Source organism: Panthera uncia (assembly GCF_023721935.1).
Source record: "Panthera uncia isolate 11264 chromosome B3 unlocalized genomic scaffold, Puncia_PCG_1.0 HiC_scaffold_1, whole genome shotgun sequence".
Taxonomy (NCBI): domain Eukaryota; kingdom Metazoa; phylum Chordata; class Mammalia; order Carnivora; family Felidae; genus Panthera; species Panthera uncia.
In genome coordinates, this window is record NW_026057582.1 from 47280361 (window position 1) to 47288824 (window position 8464).

The window sequence follows — 8464 nt, forward strand, 5'->3', positions numbered from 1 at the left end:
AGTATAGAGGACAGCAGAGAATCTATTACTACAGAGATCAAGGGACTAAGAAACAGTCAGGAGGAGCTAAAAAATGCTATAAATGAGCTGCAAAATAAAATGGAGGCGACCACAGCTCAGGTTGAAGAGGCAGATGAGAGAATAGGTGAACTAGAAGATAAAATTATGGAAAAAGAAGAAGCTGAGAAAAAGAGAGATAAAAAAAATCCAGGAGTATGAGGGGAGAATTAGAGAACTAAGTGACGTAATTAAGGGAAATAATGTACGCATAATTGGGATTCCAGAGGAGGAAGAGAGAGGGAAAGGAGCTGAAGGTGTACCTGAAGAAATCATAGCTGAGAACTTCCCTGACCTGTGGAACAGGTCATGAAGCAACAGAAAGACAAATAAAGAAACTGATCCCATTAACAATTGCACCAAGAATCATAAAATACCTAGGAATAAACCTGACCAAAGATGTAAAAGATCTGTATGCTGAAAACTATAGAAAGCTTATGAAGGAAATTGAAGAAGATATAAGGAAATGGAAAAACATTCCGTGCTCATGGATTGGAAGAATAAATATTGTTAAAATGTCAATACTACCCAAAGCTATGTACACATTCAATGCAATCCCAATCAAAATTGCACCAGCATTCTTCTCAAAGCTAGAACAAGCAATCCTAAAATTTGTATGGAACCACAAAAGGCCCCGAATAGCCAAAGTAATTTTGAAGAAGAAGACCAAAGCAGGAGGCATCACAATCCCAGACTTTAGCCTCTACTACAAAGCTGTCATCATCAAGACAGCATGGTATTGGCACAAAAACAGACACATAGACCAATGGAATAGAATAGAAACCCCAGAACTAGACCCACAAAAGTATGGCCAACTCATCTTTGACAAAGCAGGAAAGAACATCCAATGGAAAAAAAGACAGTCTCTTTAACAAATGGTGCTGGGAGAACTGGACAGCAACATGCAGAAGGATGAAACTAGACCACTTTCTTACATCATTTACAAAAAGAAACTCAAAATGGATAAAGGACCTAAATATGAGACAGGAAACCATCAAAACCCCAGAAGAGAAAGCAGGGAAAAACCTCTCTGACCTTAGCCATAGCAATTTCTTACTTGACATATCCCCAAAGGCAAGGGAAACAAAAGCAAAAATGAACTATTGGGACCTCATGAAGATAAAAGCTTCTGCACAGCAAAGGAAACAATCAACAAAACTAAAAGGCAACCGACAGAATGGGAAAAGATATTTGCAAATGACATATCAGACAAAGGGCTAGTATCCAAAATTTATAAAACGCTCACCAAACTCCACACCCGAAAAACAAATAATCCCGTGAAGAAATGGGCAGAAAACCTGAATAGATACTTCTCTAAAGAAGACATCCAGATGTACTCGCTTCAGCAGCACATACACTAAAATTGGAACAATACACAGAAGATTAGCATGGACCCTGCGCAAGGATGACATGCAAAGAAGACATCCAGATGGCCAACAGGCACATGAAAAGATGCTCAACGTCACTCCTCATCAGGGAAATACAAATCAAAACCACACTCAGGTATCACCTTATGCCAGTCAGAGTGGCTAAAATGAACAAAACAGGAGACTATAGATGCTGGAGAGGATGTGGAGAAATGGGAACCCTCTTGCACTGTTGGTGGGAATGCAAACTGGGGCAGCCACTCTGTAAAACAGTGTGGAGGTTCCTCAAAAAATTAAAAATAGACCTACCCTATGACCCAGCAGTAGCACTGCTAGGAATTTACCCAAGGGATACAGGAGTACTGATGCATAGGGGCATTTGTACCCCAATGTTTATAGCAGCACTCTCAATAGCTAAATTATGGAAAGAGCCTAGATATCCATCAACTGATGAATGGATAAAGAAATTGTGGTTTATATACACAATGGAATACTACGTGGCAATGAGAAAGAATGAAATATGGCCTTTTGTAGCAACGTGGATGGAACTGGAGAGTGTTTGCTAAGTGAAATAAGTCATACAGAGAAGGACAGATACCATATGTTTTCACTCCTATGTGGATCCTGAGAAACTTAAGAGAAGACCATGGGGGAGGGGAAGAAGAAAAAAATGGTTAGAGAGGGAGGGAGCCAAAACATAAGAGACTCCTAAAAACTGAGAACAAACTGAGGGTTTATGGGTGGTGGAAGGCAGGGGTGAGTGAGTGATGAGTATTGAGGGCACCTGTTGGGATGAGCACTGGGTGTTGTATGGAAACAAATTTGACAATAAATTTCATAAAAAAATAAAAAACAAAAAACATTCCCAATGAGGCACCTGGGTGGCTCAGTTGGTTAAGCGTCCAACTTTGTTTCAGGTCATGATCTCGCTGTCCAACTTTGGCTCAGGTCATGAGTTTGAGCCCGGGCATTGGGCTCTGTGCTGACAGTTCAGAGCCTGGAGCCTACTTCAGACTGTGTGTCTCCCTCTCTCTCTGCCCCTCCCCATCTTGCTCTCTCTCTCTCTCAAAAATAAATAAACATTAAAAAAAAAAAAAAAACACTCCCAAGTGACTGGCAGAAATAAATGCAAATCCTAGTCTACCCTGAAGTCTGGCTCCCAAGAATTCACAGATAAAGCAAATATGAAATTAAGACAAAAAATCCCTTAGGTACAAGAGAGAAAAAAATCAGCATACGTGACTAACACTCAAACAGAACACAACCATTTCAGACTCACAGTGACTGGAAATAATTTACTGACTACATTTAAATATAAAAAGATAGTACTTAAAGTATGAACAGGTGTATTTCATAAGTAGAGTGTCTAGAAATTTAAAACATATCATTGGATTTGGAAACTCAATAATGAGATAAAAGAGAAGATTAGACGTGGCTGAAGAAAGAATTATTATCAAAGATAATTTTGAAGAAATTACTCAGGATGAAGGAAAGAATAATAGACAGAAAATATAAAAAGAAATGTAATAGATACTGAGAACAGAGGGAGAATGTTTAACACATCTCTACTAAGACTACCAGAAGAAACAAATAAATAATATAGGAATGAGGCAATGTTCAAAAACATAATAGCTGAAAATTTTCCAACACTGATAAAAGGCACAAATTCTCAGATTCAAGGATCCCGATGAGTCCTAAAAAAGCTTAAAGAGATTCACAACTAAACATTACAGAACAATGAAGGGAAGATCTTAAATACAGCTAGGGGCAAAGATTACCCTAAAGAAATTAGTGTAACTGACTTCTAAAACTCACAAGACCTACTCCAGGAAGAAGTAAAATGGACTCCCCCCAAAATTGATTTGTGATGCAAAAATCAATGGTGAGCAAAATAAGCAGAAAGTGCATAAGAAAATCTAAGCTACTATTGACTGTATAATGCAGCAACAACTGTACTGAAATGTGGGGTTAAATATAGACAAGTAAAATAAAAAATAATAGTATATAATTTGGGTAATGAGCAAAAACAGTGATTAAATTTTGAATTTGTTCAATTAAACATGCTTGTTAGAATTTTTAGAACCACAAAAAATTAAAATAGAGACCATCACTTTCAATGGAGAAGATGAAATTTAAAACAAAATTTTAAAAAATCTCTATCAATCCAAGAAAAGGGAAAAAATATGTATGTAAAAAGAATGCTTACAAAACACAAAATCAGATGGTTAAAAGAACTCCAAAAATATTAACATAATAAATATTAAAGACTAAATCCTTTAGTAAAAGAAAAGGTCCATATCCAGTACCTGTTTTATAAATAAAGTATTATTGGAACATGGCTACACTCATTCATTTACAGATTACCCAAGGCTGTCTTTGTGTTGCTACAACAACAAAGTTGAACTCTTCAATAGTGTCTCACCATGGCTTTTCCTAATTATCATAAACCTTTCTATTTGTACCAAAGGAGTTTGGGCAAGCTTTTAATGTTCTGACTCAATTTCAAGAGAATCACTAGAGGGCAAAGGCTTACTACAATCTTCTTCTTAACCTGGTGGCAAGACCTACTGACCTGGTAAGGGCGGCAGCTACAGCCGCCAACCTAGGAGAGGCTCCTGCAGACTTGGTTTTAGGGTCTCCTTTAAACTTGATGGTGTCCCATGCTGTACAATCTTTGCTGCTTACTAGTAATATACAGTTCTCACCAGGTGGGCTTATCTTCTATGAGATGCTATTTTTTTCCCACACATTTATATTCATTATTATATTCGAAATACTGCTGCTCTACTTCTATTACCTGGAGAAGAGGACACTCACGACTGTTTAACCTCTGTACATGAACGATCTATGCTCCAAATTGATTTATTAGAGAAGCCAGACTTAAACTTCTTTGTTGATGGACTTACATAGAAAATTATCAGGAGAGATACACTATAACAGGTCTCACACTTCCCCTCTAGGATAGGACCCCCTGCAAGAAGGTGAAATTTGCCTCAGTATATTCACCAGAGCCTGTTGGTTACTTAAAGAGAATTGATATATAAACTGATAGCACGTATGATTCTTGATCTCAGCAGAAAATCTAATTAAGATCAATAAGAAAATTAAAGAACTTTGAAGTACTCTAATACATCCTAAAGTACTGGTCATTATAATGGTTGGAACTTATCACAAAAGGGATAACATGACACTGAACAAAATGCCACGGCTGATCACGATGCGAGACAGGCATCCTTTACTAAAATCCTAGTGTTCATGAAATCCCAAAAGACCAAATCTTTGGAGAGGTGAGGCTATTACAAGATGCCAGCAATTAGATCCAGAATGAGAAGAGAAATACTGGAAGAAATCTGGATGCAAACTGCATAGGGATAATGTCTTGACACTCTCATCATGGAATATTGTAAAAAGTTTACACGAAACTACTTACCACAGCAAGTAAAAATTGGTCACAGTACTGAACCAACACTGGTATATTAGCCAGGGTTATCCAGAGAAATGGACACAACAGAATAAACACAGACAGATACACACACACACACACACACACACACACACACACACACACACAGATATTATAGAAATTGGATCACATAGTTATGAAGACCAAGAAGTCCTGTAATCTGCTATCTTCTCTGCAAGCTGGAGAAATAGGAAAGCCAGTGATATAATTCAGTCCTCTTCCAAAGGCCCCCAAACCAGGAATCCTGATGTCCATAGGGAAAAGTAAAGAAAATTCAGCCTCCCTCAGCCTTTTGATTCTATTCGGGCCCTCAACTGACTTGATGTTGCCCATCCAAACTGATAGTGCAAATCTTTAGTTTAATGATTCAAATGCTAATCTCTTCCAGAAACAACCTCACAGACACTCCTAGAAATAATGTTTTACCAGCTACCTGTGCACCCCTTAATTCAGTCATAAATGTGACATAAATTTAAGCATCCCAGTGTGGAAACTTTACTAAGATTGCTGCTGGTGTCTCTGATGCATGTCCCATGTCACCAGCATAACCTTAGTAAAACTTTAAAGGTTGGCCTTGGACAAAAGCCCCAAATTCAGGTCCTCTTTGAACATCTCCAAATGGATTTCATCCAAGTATACCCTATTATGGGTTTTAAATATGCCCTGGTCATTGTTCTATCCTTATTCTCAGGATAGACTGAAATCCTTTCTTACTAGATCTTTAGCCCTACAGTATAAAAAATATTACCTAATTTCATGCTCCAACCTGAGGAATTCCAGCCCCTCTCTCTCTAGTAAACAAAGCACCAGTTTCCCTGGGACTATTTATTAAAGAGTTTTGTAAAGCCCTACCACTTACTCAGAAAGTCTGCTATGCATATTGCCCCCAATTTCTAGGAAAAGTAGGGGAAAAAATGGAGTTCTGAAACTTAGTTTAGCAAAGTTCTCAGAGACTCTCCAAGTTCTATGGTTGAAGATATTCTCATTGGCTTTAATGACTCCACTGGGGTTCAACAACTTTTGCCTTATGAGTAGTTGACTTATCTGGGCATCTAGGAATATTACATCTGATTCTAGACTCCACACGCTACTAGCAAGCAGGCATGACCAAATATGGCAAGGGACTCATGTAATACCTCCAACTTTACCATCAACAGGTATGAGCAGACTTACCTTGGAATCCTCCTAAAGTATGGATAACCTTAAAACCCAAAGATTTGGCCTTCTGGAAGAGACAAATGACTCATGAACAAGTAGAGCATACAACCAAACTAACCATTGGAATTGTACATATTTCCCTTTGGGAGGAGCCACTTGGTTTCCCTTGGTTCCATTTCCTTGAATGAAATCTGGTAACTTCTGTGTAAACTCAATCATTTTATTAGGCATTTTTTTTTACTTTTTTTTCTTTTATTTGCATTTATTTTATGCAGGATTTGTTCCTGGGCCCTAAGTTTTTGTTTCTTCAGTTTCTTCTGCGAGATCTTTTTCTTCTGTGCAACCTCCTCTTTTGGTTTAGGAACAATCTGCTCTTTTTCGGTCAGGATCATCTTAGTGTGGCAGGGAGAGCTCATGTACCGGTTAATACGACCACGAACTCTCTAAGTTCTGCATTGCATCTTGAGGGCTTCGTTCACCTGGATGTGCTCAATGTCCAGAGAATCTATATCTAAACCCTTACGTTCAGCACTACATCCTGAATTTTTAAGCATGTGCAACAAAAATTCAGCACTCTTTTTGGGCCACCAACTGTGTGTCAAGCCCCACTGTTTAGCCTAGGCACACCTACCAACTCCACCATTGTAGCGAAGGAATGGCACACATAGCTCCTGCAAAGTGACATCTTTCAGATACTTGGTGGTTTTTTGGACATGCATATCCTTGATGGCCTGGCAGTTTCACATGTGTTCTTAAAGTAAACAAGAAGATCTGAACCTCTTGATTTGCATGATTTACTTTAGTAGGGTTTTCTGGATCCAGTGAATAGGGAACCATTTTCAGAGATCACTTCAGGCCACTTAGGGCAAGAGTATCAGGCAAATTTTTAGATGGCAAACAACACACAGATAGACAGCCAGAAATCTAAAATCCTCTATCATGTCATATGTAGAAAAAAAAGACTCTTGTCTCCACCAAAACTATTATTTGGACCTTTTGTGGGATCTAGCTCTGGTACCTGAACTCTCAGATATGGAGCTTGGAAAAGAACTAGGGAACACATGGTAGATATTTGGAAGCTGTCTCACTTTACCCACTGCTACAGGTAAAACACACTATTTCTTTTACTTTAGATGTGCCTAAGTAATGGTCTTGACACCAAATTTTAACACCTGGAACCAGACTACTCAAGTGGCCCCAAATCATAAAAAAACTAATTGACAACCCCATTAGGGGTACTTTAACCAAAAACAGATGACTAAGTGGCCACCAATGACTACCTATGTAACACAAAACTGACTTTGTAATACAATTAGATCTGTAACACAAAAGTCTATTGGCTACAAACTGCAAAATGCCCAGGGGTTGTTACCATGGTAAATGGACAACCTGCCCTCAGGGTAGTCTGATATTACCCACTGGGACTCATCAATTTGCCTCTCAGAAAAGGAAATTAGGTACATTAATGAAAGGAGAAAAAATGGACCTTGGGTTAAAAACTGAGCCCTAACGATTCACAGAGAATTCTGGATTGCTGTCTATTCTCTGCTAGACTATTTCACTTCGCAAGAAGCCTTGAAATAGGGAGACAGCTTACGTGCTATGGTTCAGAGAAAAGGAGAGCTAGACAAATCCACTAAGGCTATAAAGTTCCACCAAGGAAATCTTCATCCAAGAGATTCAGGAAATTGAACTGAAATAAAAGCCCATTAGATATAATATTGGTGTCTTGAGAGGAAGCATGTACTGTTTTAGGGGAAAATGATGTGATTCTATCACTGCAGACCTCTCTGGCATCTTTAATACTACTAAAGAGATCTGGTAAGCTAACAAAAAAAAATCACAAAATACAGTAACTTGGCTAATAATCCCCTATCTGGTACTACAGACTCTAAATGGAAATGAAATGTCCTTCTATTTTAATTTGGGCACTCTTGGCTCAGGGTTTAAAAGAATTCTACAAACTCTGATCATAGCCCTTCTCTTAGAATTTGTTATACAGGGGCTCAGATGGCTGATGGCAAGTTTTAAATGTTGCTATGCAACTGGTGTCTCATCACAAAATTAAAGAAATGATCAAGAAAAAGAACAGAAAAAACTAACACTGTGCATGCTGAAACAGTCATCTGGGAACCGTGATACATGATCATGATGCCACAAATAGCAGTGACAATCTGCAGTAAAGACTGTGGGATCACATCCCTTGTTATGAATCTTTCAGCTCAGGCCAAAGAATGGCAATACTGAGAACCGAAACTATTTGCACTTACACAGCTTACTGTCAACATTAACAACTTTTACTATTTGACTGTCTTCATTCAATGGCATTAATATTCTAGGACACTTGCCCAGAAAGCTAAAGCTACAAAGAACTTTACTGTTCATTTTAAGAACTTCCTTTAAGTCATTTATCTGTACA

The 8464-nt window shown here is 38.2% G+C and overlaps 1 non-coding gene and 1 pseudogene across 1 annotated transcript; one reads left to right on the forward strand and one right to left on the reverse strand.

Annotated features, from left to right (window-relative positions):
* Positions 1–1390: 1390 nt before the first annotated feature.
* LOC125910479 (U6 spliceosomal RNA) lies at positions 1391–1492 on the forward strand. Its single transcript, XR_007453989.1, has one exon. It is a non-coding gene; the product is annotated as a U6 spliceosomal RNA (small nuclear RNA).
* Positions 1493–3868: 2376 nt separating this feature from the next.
* On the reverse strand, positions 3869–8464 carry LOC125909507 (60S ribosomal protein L17-like; annotated as a pseudogene).